This window comes from Erpetoichthys calabaricus, chromosome 15 (genome assembly GCF_900747795.2).
Source record: "Erpetoichthys calabaricus chromosome 15, fErpCal1.3, whole genome shotgun sequence".
Taxonomy (NCBI): Eukaryota; Metazoa; Chordata; class Cladistia; order Polypteriformes; family Polypteridae; genus Erpetoichthys; species Erpetoichthys calabaricus.
This window is the reverse complement of record NC_041408.2, coordinates 30,404,204-30,416,524: the sequence shown is the minus strand read 5'-3', so window position 1 is coordinate 30,416,524 and position 12,321 is coordinate 30,404,204. Positions and strand designations below refer to the sequence as shown.

Sequence of the window (12,321 nt, the reverse complement as noted above, 5' to 3'; positions counted from 1 at the left end):
AATATATTGTATGTTTCATTTTAGCCCTACTGTTCACCAACCGCTCCAGTGTCTTAAAGAAAAAAGAACAAGATGAACATTGTTCCTACTGATTAAGTAAGAGCTCATTAAAGAGCTGTCAGTGCCATACTTTGAATATGCATGAAGCATATAATCAGATCTAGTACCGTCACTAGAGGAGAATACGGTAAGTACAAAGGATTGATTTAATTACTTAGAGTGGGCTGTGGTGTGGTGCAGACTCGTTAGTAATAAGAAACTGGGTTATATTCTAGGTCGGTTAGAAAAGTTAATTTAGTTTCTTCCACAATACCTAATCTCAGAATTTGTTTTGGGGGGAGTTGTTGCTTGTCTTCTGGTTTCTTCTCATTCATCTCAGGGTTGTGAAGGAGAAATGTCTGAAAACAACCCCATACTTTTACCTGCATTTCCTGTATTATAAAAACTATTATCCAATCACAAAGATTATTAGAGAGATGCTCACCTGCTACTTCTGCTTTGTGTTTACAATGCTAGGAGCTACGCAATGAACTCTTTACCAGAGCTGCCTAGCACTGTCACAGATAAAATAAATACAATTATGCATGTTTATGATGTGGTTCATGAGTGAAAAAAAAAATTAAAATAACAATAATAATACACTGCCACTTCATATAAAAAGCTTTTCAACAGTCCTGTTCTGCATGTACCTAAGTGAGTATGTTGTGTAAAATTATTTTTCTGTCTAATAAAATATGACCTAGTCATTATTCAGCACAACAAAATGATCCTTACTGATTAAAAACTGTATATTTGTCTGTAAACTAAATAGAAGAAAGCAGAATTTGGTAATATATATATATAATTTTGTATTTTTAGTTGTTTACCTAAACTTACACATAAACTGTCACAGCATTGCTTACCTTAGAAAAATATATATCCCTAAAAAAATTAAAATGTAACTTCTTTTGTCATAATAAGAATAAATTATAGTGACATGAGACAGTCTCATAAATACAAGTATTGACAGAATCCCTAAACAAGTCTAAAATAAATCTGAATACAACACAAATTCATCTTTACACGAGGCAAGGCCTTTTTTTACTGCTTACATTCTTAAAAAGCATGTTCCAATTTCATAAACACAATAATAGTCTCTTGATAACATGCACAAAAGCCTCCTTCCAATCCCTTATGATCATGCATTAGAAATTTTTTTTTAAATTAATATGGCCAAACTATACTGTTTTGTTAAAAAAATATCAAAATACTTTAGGATTTTTATAAGAGAGAGATATAGTACATATATAATGGTATTTGCAATGCCTGCAACCACTATTTAAAGTCCAATAAGCTATTAAAATGCAAGGCGATTATTTTAGATGCTAACTTCTTGTAGCTTTATTCCAAATTACGACATGCCCACAAAAAGCCCTTGTAACACAAAACTGGGTGAAGGTCTGTGTCTTTTTAATTACTTTTTGTTTTTGAGAACAGCAAAGCCTATGCACAGCTTATTTTTCTGGGATGAATATACTAGTGAAATCAAGGACCTACTGAAAAGCAGAACACTTCAAGTAATTAATACAGCAAGAGGGGCAGATGAGAGATCAACAACAAAATCACCTGGTAAAGCAGTAAAAGGTGTTGCATTAAAAAGGCTTTTGCTGTACACACAAGACAATGCAGGGAAACCAGTATTTTAGCACTTATCCTCAACAGGCACTCCAAACCATGGAATGACGCGAACAGAAACCTATGCTGCCTAATAATCTCGTAACAAAAGCTAAAAGACATCATCCTATTAACTAGTGATCTCAACTGCTAATGCCGAGTACTTCCTGGTGCCTTTTATAGAGAACGTTGCTATTAAATGAGCACTAAACATTCACTGGGAATACGGACTTCATTCACCTTTTATCAGTGTCCCTTATTGGACAACTATGAGTGGCGCTGAAGGTGTCATTGATATTATGGAGTGGAAATTAATCAGAAATTTTTCTCATATTTTCCTTGTCACACTAATTTACTTTTTGTACCAATTTTGCCCAGTTAAAAAGTTCATACCCAACCCCCTGTTGCACTCTTTTTAGTGGAGAATATGCAATGAGCGAGCCAACTGAAAAGCACCAAGTCTTGACACAAAAAGCGTTCGAAATTCTCATTTAGTTGTCTTTATTTTGCTAGCGCCATGTGGTCCTTGAAGATGTAGAAAACACGGGAAGCTGAGTAAAGATCAGAGCAGGCTCATTAGCATTCTGACAAAATTGGAGTGGCAGAGATGTATGGTTTGCCTACTTTGCCGTTTTCTGAAAGCTGCCGGTGGTAAGCTCTCTATTTCATTGTGCTTTTGTCTTTTCTTGGGGTTTTCAGCGCAGCAGGGTATTTGCTAGCCCCAGGTTGCACAGAGAATTATGGGAATAAAACATCTCCATATATTTAGAAAGTAGTGCAACTTGTCTGTTTTTGAGTAAATCTGCTTTTTTGGTGGCTTTTGACTGAAGCAGTATCTGAAGATTAGCTCTTAATATAATACTAATTTTGTCTTTTATCTACTAATAATATATCTGGAAAATGTATTAATGTACTGTAGTATAAATGTGCTTATATATGTGTGTAAGCATATACAAACAAACATGCTGTATGTATATATGCCACTTTTTTTTCTTATAGAAAATCTATAGCAAAACTGGCATTTTTCCTCCCTTTTAACAAACAGAAAAAGGCTGCATTCATGTACACTATAAAACATCAACCTTTTTCCAGGATGCAGTGAAATATATAAAGGTCTCATTGGATGGATTTATCTTCTAAATCCTTGTTGCTGGCCCCTATCTTGGATGATGACCTGAAAGAATGTCAACAGCTTATTTTCCAGAGAGCTGGAAGAAGATGCCATGCAAGTCATTGTGTTCTCAATCTCAATAGTACTGTTTCAAGAATTACATTTCTTGGGCTCATGAAATGCATTTTTCTTAATCTTCTTTTTTATTTTGCTCATATCAGGCTCCTGCATCTAGATATCATTATCAGTTACTAACATTTAGAATATAATAAATAAATATCAGTGTGACTGTGTGTTCCCATATATTAATGAAGCTGCTAAGACAAAGATGAAGGGCAATTTTGTGTAGATTTGATAGTTAATGATAATACAACTAACAAGGGAATGATGCTTTTGTTTTGAACAAATTATTGTAAATGACTATTAAAATCACTCCACATTCTTGGGTTTAGGCCTATCATTTTTAAACAAAACATCCAAAGAAAATCTCAACCTTTAATAAGAATGTTCAACTTTCCCATCAATTTTATGGAACAATTTGCTAACTTGTACTTTCTTTATTAAAAATGTTTTTTTGTTTTTTTTTTATTGCCAGAATAAAGAACACACTTGTATAAAATTAAACACTGATTAAAAACAAAACAAAACAAATGAAAACTGTCACTTGGGTTTGTTTATACTTTTGTTATCATAAAATTTTCAAAGCATTTTGGATATAAATGCATCTTAGATATAACTAATTCACAGATGCCCCTTTCTTGAGTTTCAGCTATGGAAACGCCTGCATTCTACGTCTGCTTGGCTCCTAAGGACTTTAGGACCAGATGTTTCAGAAATGACCAACAATTGAGGGTTAGAATAAATTAATGACTGATTTCTGAGCTTTGATGGAATTAAGTGCACTCCTTTTCTCAATGTGCCATGTGAATGTTCTCCTGTTAAACGGGTTTTTTTTTTTTTTTTGACAAGTGAGGCCACCCAGCAGAAAACAACTGATGCAAAACCTAGAAGTAATCCCCCTGTTTAGCTCAGCACCATGGTTAGTCTTAACACTGCCTCTATTATCTGATGGATTTAGACAAACTTTCATTTATTTGTTGGCCCCAGTTTTCAACTTTGTTGCATTCGTTGAAGAACTCAAGCTCCATTCCAATGTAAATAGATTTGCATACAGTTACAATGCACCATGCTAGGCCTCTGATTAGCTACCACTAGCTTTCTGCTTCCTAGACAGCAGCCTTGCATTATACTATATGGTAAGGAAATGCAGGTACTTTTTCTCCTAATATATTTCACTTGAAAAGATACAAGCAAAATATAAACTGATTTTGTGCATAAATGTAATAATTTGTGAGTCTACCTAAAATTTCCAAATAAAAAGACAGAAACAAAGGATTTATGTTATCAACTTTGGAGAGCCAAAAAGTACCGACAGCCACGTAAGATTCAGTCTGAGTGTTTTCTATGTATATATAATGTAGGATAATTAAAAAGTTACGTTGTTGTATGCATATTTTATATATTTACAGTATATACTTTATATACAGTACTGTGAGTCGTGTCATACTACCAATTGTCAACCTTACAATTCCTTATTATACTTTAAGAAGAAGGGAAAAACAGAAATTTTTACACAAAACAAATTACACTTTGTTATATGAATTTATTAGAAGAAATCGTTATGCTTTACTTTCTTTACACATAGCCATGTATGTAAAATTAGATTTTCTCACATAATTTTTGGTATTTATGATATGAATGTATACCAGTCATTCTGACTTAATAATATCTCATGATAAGAAGGCCATACAAACTAAGATCAATAAAAAAAACAAATTGTATAAAATAAGATTACTAATACTACTTACAGCCTAAACAGTTTTTATGTGGCCATTAAAAAGAGGAATGATTTTTGTGCCTTGTAATGTGAAACCCTAAATCAACAGTATTTCTGTATGCAAATACTTTTCGTTTAAATATCACACTGGGTTGAATATTAGCCAATTCCTTAAATAAACCTTATTAATATGCAGATAAAAGCTTTATTTTCTTCATTTTGTCCATCCCCTGTAATGTTTATAGCTGACTATTATTACAGTATTCTAGAGCAATTGTTTCAGACCATATGGGATTTCATTTGAATTTCCATTTTGCTGATCAGTAATGCTGTCAAAGACCTACACTTCCTAATGAATCCACCATTAAAGTAAAGTACTCATTAGTAGTAACATGCAGAAGATGGAAGTTGGTCTTTTGGGCCTGGCACAGATAACCTTGTTTATATGCCACAAAAAGGAAACTAACAAGAGAAGAACACTCGTGTGAGTAAACTCAAGCTTTGCCTGCAGCTCCCCTTACACTGCAGTCTGGACCCACACTTTAGCATCTTAAACAGGACTGTGCTGCAGTTCTTGAGCAAACACCTAGGGCTTAAAAGACAACGAGGCACGCACAAGCACTGAACCATGAGGATTTTTCAGGTTTGTTATCTAATGAGCATTTTTATCATCTTCACTATGCAGCTGTTTTGGTGGCACTTGTGTAAACAAAATGAGTTTAGTCAGGGAGAACTGAGGTTTCCTATTGTAAAAAGGAGTTTAAATCAGACACTTATAAAAATGTATTAATATTGATTTACATTGACATACCAGTCCCAGTTTTAAAACTGTAAGACACAAAAGTGATGTGCACGCAGTGCAAAGTGCATCACAGTCTCTGAAGAGATTAGGAAAATCGTACAACACATGTTGGAACACAGATGCTTTTCTTAAAAGAAAGGTATCTAAGAATAAAATTTATGGTAGGAAAAAAGAAGGTTTGATATGTGTTCTACCTGCGTAAAAAATACTTATAGCATACAGTATAATGAAGCAAACATATGAAGTGTATGAATAATTATATTTTACCTCAAAATTATTTTTGTAAAGATAATAAATGCATCACAGGGAGATTGTATTTGTGCTTCATCTAGAATATTCAAGAGTAACATATTAATAATGCCACTGTGTATATTGTGAACACTTTTACTACATAGCACTTTGAGGTATGTAAAAAGCAAAGTAGCCGATATTGCAATATTTATTTTAATGCCAGTTATCAAATGTACAGCACGTTTTTTTTAAAATAAGGAGCAATAAAAATAACATTTATACACATAAATTTCTTAAAATGGACAATTGTATTTATCTTTATTAGGCATCTAAGTTATGTTTTTTTACTGGTGTTTCATACTATTATGTACACTGTCCAACAAGTACAGGATTAATGTAGTGATAATATAAAAAACACCTGTTACAGTAATTAATATACAACAGCTTTTGCCAGAAAAAGTTAACGAAAACCCGTTCAGTCTGCAGAGTTTAAGCTGTATTCCAATGTTAAAGTGCAATATTGTAAAACTTACTAAAGATTCCATTATTTATGTAGACTTTCAATCTAGTTTCCTTATTGCTATTCACTGGTGTAAAAGAGGAGCAAAGACAACAGAACTTTGCCTGGCTAGAAATCACCACAAAAACACTTGCAATGAAATCACAAAAGTCTATTGACAGTTTTCTTTGCATAATTTTCTCCACCTCCTCCATTAGCTGCAGGCTGCCATCTCCCCAGGTCATGTGTTATAACAAATTTGCCTAGTGTCATATTACATGCATTTTAAGGAGGCCAACAAGGTTATAATTGCATTTGCCTAATGAATTAATCTGGTGTAATAATGGGCTCACTTAAAATGACTATTTCATGCAAGCATCTGGCCAATTCTCTTTTAAGCAAGAAAGAAACTTGCAACTAAATGCTGATTTAAAATTCTATAAAATACATATTGTAGGTGAACCTATATAAACATGGCTTATTTCCTGCACCATAAAATTAACCATAACACAAAGAAACAAATACTTTATAATACTGTAGTCTGTAACAGCAGATGACAAATGGTATAGCAAAAACAGTGGAATTAAGAACTCAGACCACATTCCTTGGATCTCGTAAGTTAAACAACAATACTAATAGCTGTTTGTAGGTAAAACACATTGAGACAATAGGAAATTAACATTTACAAAAGAACCAGAAATTCCAATTTTGCAAATGAATGGAACAACTGCTGCCTGTAGTACAGTAATTAAGGCTGACTGCAAAGTGAGTCTTCATCTGTTAACATCTCAAAAGGTCTATTAATTGACTGGATGGGTAAAATCAATTATTCTGTTACAATGTTAACTGCTAACTAAATAAAGATCAATTATTCAAAATATACAGCACTGCTTGCAAATTACATAGCACACTCCTATTTGATCAGGTGCACAGGAAATAGCATAATAAAGTAAACACAGGCAATTACAAAATCTAGCTAAAATGCAAATTAGTAATTTACAGATTAATAACCATTGTTAATGTAATAGTATCATTTTTGCTTTTAAAGAAGCATTTTAAGTCAATGACATTTTGTCCACCTAAAAAGCTGGATGATTTTTGAACATGTACCATATAATTTAATCATTGCTTTTATTCTTGATATATTAAAAAAAAAGTCAAAATGCTTTTAGATGAAAAGCCAACACCACCCTGGGATAGTTCAATAAAAGAAGGATTATAATACGCATAGGCATTGTTCCTTTTCAAAATGTTAATCTGCTATATCACTTGCAGCAACAATACAGCATGCACGGATGTTTAACTAAAGTTCAGATCAACAATTTAAAAGAATACAGGCTTAAGATAACTAACAAAATAATTTCACTGGCCCTTGTAATTTGTGCACAGCTACTAAAAATATAAATTACATGTATCTGAATGCTCTCCCTTTCTTCTCTTTCCTTTTTTTCCTTTACTCAGTTCAATACATTTTATCTTAAGATTGTCAGACAATGCCTAGAGGGTCCCATCCCCTAATCTTCCTAAAAATCCCTTTTCATTTGACTGTTTAAGAATGTTTGCAATCCTGACAATACAGAAAACTGCTGCATATATTATCTGAGTCTTGTTGTGAGAATGAATCTTTACAGGTTAACTGATATAAAGTAATATTTTTTAGCCTTAACATTTATGAATTAATGACACACATTATTATTTATACACACATATACATACATACATACATATACTTTTTTGCCCCCAGTGCAGGATTAGGATGACACCTTATGGTGCCCATTTTGAATTGCTGCTTTCAAAATATTGCAAAGAGGCCAACTAAATGAAATGTATATTAGTAGTGGTTTGCTACACTCATCATTGAAGTTCTAAACATTTGGAAGTTAAACCAATAGTCATTTCTTCATATATGGTGCAATATGGTGTATTTACAGTACACCTTTTTTGTCTTAGTGTAGTAACACTTCATTCTGAATGTCATGTAATATTTTTTTGTGTTTAAGGTAAGCCCTAACCCCACAAAAAATCTAGCTCTTCACAATCCTGCACGAGAAGAAGAGAAGGATTAATGAAGAGACTCTCTTGGCAAATGTTATTGCTTAGTCTATAGCATTGTATACACCAGCACAATCCTCAAAGAAAATGTAAATGGGTATGAAACCAAATCCTTTCTTGTTCAATATCATTAACATTATGATCTTATAATAATAAGATTCAAACAAACCTCTTAAGAATATAGAAGCACTGGATTCAACAAGTTAGTTTTAGACTATGTATGATTTATACAAGTCCTATACATTGCTGAACTTTTACTTTACATAAAACAAATAAATAAATACGCACCTTCCTTGTACTAACCTGAAAAATGCTGATGATATTAAAACAGCTGTACCTATATTTCTGATGTATCTTTTTAAAAAGGCAGATAGGAAACCCACCTGTTGAATTTGTCCATCGTATTCTTTCAGGTGGACATTATGAAATTGTCACTGGAAAGGGATGTAATGATTTTGGGACTTAGGAGAAAGAGTGGTAGAGAGGCTTTTAGCCAAAAGGCAGACTGGTTAGAAAGGGTACAGTTTGCACAGGGTGTATGCGTTAAGGCAAGAAAAATCATGAGTAGATTTTGATGCAAAAATGCAAACTAGTCCATGCTGATTGCAGCAGACATCAGAGACAGGCTCTGTCAGAACTCAGAAGGGTATTATGCTCTAAACACTTTTTCTTCCCTTACTGCTTAAAGATTATACTGGTTATCCCATTAAAGTTGGTAAAATGCCATTCTTGTGTCTTTAAGCTGTAGCATAGGAGGTCAAGAAGTGTATGCTGCTTCTTACAAGGCTGGTGTGGATGTAATCTTCCCAAAGTTACAATAATTAATGTTAAGCTTCTTTAGCAATACGTTTCTGAAAGAACTTGCCTGATAATATACTTAAAGCTGTGCTAGCTGTTTGTGTTTCTAAGCAGGAAATGTTTTCCATGCAGCTCACGTAATTCAGCTTAAATCTTTAGTCAAACTAGGGTGATGATGAGTGCTTTGGCTTATGAACAGAAGGAATAATTTGAACTTATCAAAGCAAAATGCTTAACGAAGGAATATTTAAAAACAGGAAGTAGACCCTTATGATTTTAACAGGAGCGGGAGGGAAAAAAAAACCTTCAGTAAAAAAAAAAATGCCATAGGTAATTTCTGGAGGTTATAGCACCTAAAATATTTAGTGCAAAAAAATTACTAACAGACGGTTGCTATTTGTTACATAAATAAATATAAATTCATTACAGACACATCATACCTGATAAGCATGTTTGGGCAGAAAATAAGATACCACGAAAGACAGTTTTTTAACCACTAATATTAATATTTACGCTATGTTGGGCTGGTTGTGCAAATCATTTTGAGGGGACTTGCTAAATACTATTGTGTATTTTCTTAGACATTGTTTGTTTGTGTCACCAAATGGATTTTTATCATTTGCTATGCAAGTTCTGAAATATATTAACTAGGAAAAATACATTATGCATATAGAACCAACAATTTAAAATATCACGGATGAACTCATTGTATTAACACATACAAGGGGACAGTTTACTTAAACAGCATGTTCATTCATAATGTTTCTTCAAAACTCAAAATAATTTTTTGGACATTTGTCATATTTCAAGCACAATGGCAACTCTTTGAATATGAAGAAAATTACTTAATAGAGTGGATGCTTCTAAGCTTAAGAGGGTAATGATTATTTGCAAACAGTGAAAATAGCAATAACAAAGCCCTGCTTATTTAGTGGGCCTCTTTTATCAAATGAAAAACAGTTCATTCTTTCATGGACTTTAAATTAAACAAATACTGCCATCATAAACAATTCTTTCCCTTTGAGTTAAGACTGCGGCTGCCTGCCTTCACTACATTAAGCCTTTGATATCCCGCTTTGTGAATTTGGGTTTTCCTGAGTTGAACACAAAATAGGGATTAGCCTACTATAAAACCAGAGTGTATCATATCTGTGTCAAGTGTAATTTTTATGTTAATCTTAGCTAAAACTCATTCTTTATCTTTCAACATTCACCGAAATAAGCTAAACAGTTATCATTGACTCATTTACCAAACAGTATTTTCAATATAAAGCTGAAAGAAACATTATAAAAGTAACTTACAAAACTCTTTATTGATCACAGTTTGCAAGACAATTTATTTTACACTTCACATCATACTATTTCATGTTAATTTTTTTAATGGTATTTAACCTTCAATTTTGCAGCCTGGTAGTTTATTTTCTTGTGTGTGTGTGTGTATTATATATATATATATATATATATATATATATATATATATATATATATATATATATATATATATATATATATAGGGGGTAGCATATGCAAAATAAAAAGGTACAGGTTGAAGAAGAATGTATGATGAGCCTTGCCTATTACATTTATGGTAATGGGATACTATGAAGTTGTACATTAAAGAATAAATCAATTTAATGTTAAAATTAGAAAGCAAAATATCTACTGAAAGAGCACGTTACAATGAAAACATTATTAAAATGTCTTTAAATTTTGATGTGAAGAAATACATGAAACTATCAGTGAACTATTTCTATTACATATATTATGCTACATCATATACTACATTCTATAAATGTGTTGGGGGTGAAAAAGTACTATTCAATATGAAAAAAACATGTAAACTGTTGCTGTTTTGAAGGACACCATTCCCAATGGTACAGGAATAACAAGTTCATTAAGTAAGCACCACCTCTGGAATTAAAATTCCCCTGACTTCTCCGACGAGTTTATTGGTTCAATTTTCATAACCATGAGCATCATTAGGGCAATGCAGTAATTAAGAGTTGTTAGAAAGTGAATTCTCAAACTGCAGATTAGAAAATTAAACTATTTACTGATTACATATTAATGGAGGACAACAATAGCAGTTGCCATAAGCTTGGAAGCCAACCAAGGGATAAATCTGTGTACTTAATTACCATAAACAATGGTTGCATAGAAATGAAGTTTTATGCACATTCCCTTCTGTAATATGTCTGATATCAGAAGACACTTGACAATTCTTGTTCAATTATCTCTATTATTTAATGCGCTGTGAACTGCTCTGTGTAAATAAATTAACCACCCCAATTACTTTGAATTCACTGAGGGACAACATAATAGAAATTGCGGAGAATTCTATATACCTAATCTTAAAAAGTTCTGCAGCCTTGTCTCTGTTTGAACCAAAATCACATAAAAACAGGTGAGGCTCTGCATGTTTGCTACACTTTTAATACTCCATAATTTCCTTTATATTTTTTCCCTAAAACAGCCTGCATTTCAGCAGATAATGAGAAACTCCAAGCACATTTGTATATGCTTTACAAGTATGAGTATTTCTAACATGTTAAGATTTCTTTTCCTTAAATCTTATTTTACCTTTGTTAATTATCCAAAATACAATTATATTTTTTTTCATAAATTCATACTCTATATATTATGCACTGATGGAAAACTTAAGATGATTTAAAGTAAATGGATATGTTTTACTCTTAATTTTAATTACATCATGGTTAATTAAAGTAATAGGGGTATAAATATTTAATTTAAAAAAATGTTAATTTTAAGTAAAATATAAACCATTATATTATTTAAAAACAAAGAAAATGACATTTTTCTATTTTAGCATTGTTTAGATTTTGTGATTAATACACTCCCCAAGAGAGATATTAGGTTCACCCTAACTGACAGAACAGTGAAACAAGTAGTTTTGAAAAGAGAAGAAAAAAGCCTGTTTTCATTATTTACTTTGAAGTAGGCATGACATTTTTTCCAATGTTATGTTAATAATTGCAATCAGAGCAACTATAATGCATGAAATAATTAAACAAATCAATGTTTTGTGGGTGCATTTGTCATGTAACCTTAAGAGTATGCATACCATAGGTTTAGGAATACTGCTTTATGTCATATGACATATATTTAAGTTATTTTCAAACACCTAGCAATCATATTTGATCATTTTAATATCAATACACAGCTTGTCTGGGTGATGTTTAACACTTGCATGGGAATTTTTTCTAAAATGAACAATATCCTGAGACAAATTGTATGTATGTCATTAAAGTAATAATTGGCAATGGCTACAAATATTTGACTTTTCTGTATTAAAAACAATTACCATTTACAGTATATTT

General features: G+C 32.2%; 1 protein-coding gene across 1 annotated transcript in view; it reads right to left on the bottom strand.

Moving 5' to 3' along the window:
- ehbp1 (EH domain binding protein 1) overlaps positions 1–12,321 on the bottom strand; it is a 508,893-nt gene that overhangs the window by 12,016 nt on the left and 484,556 nt on the right.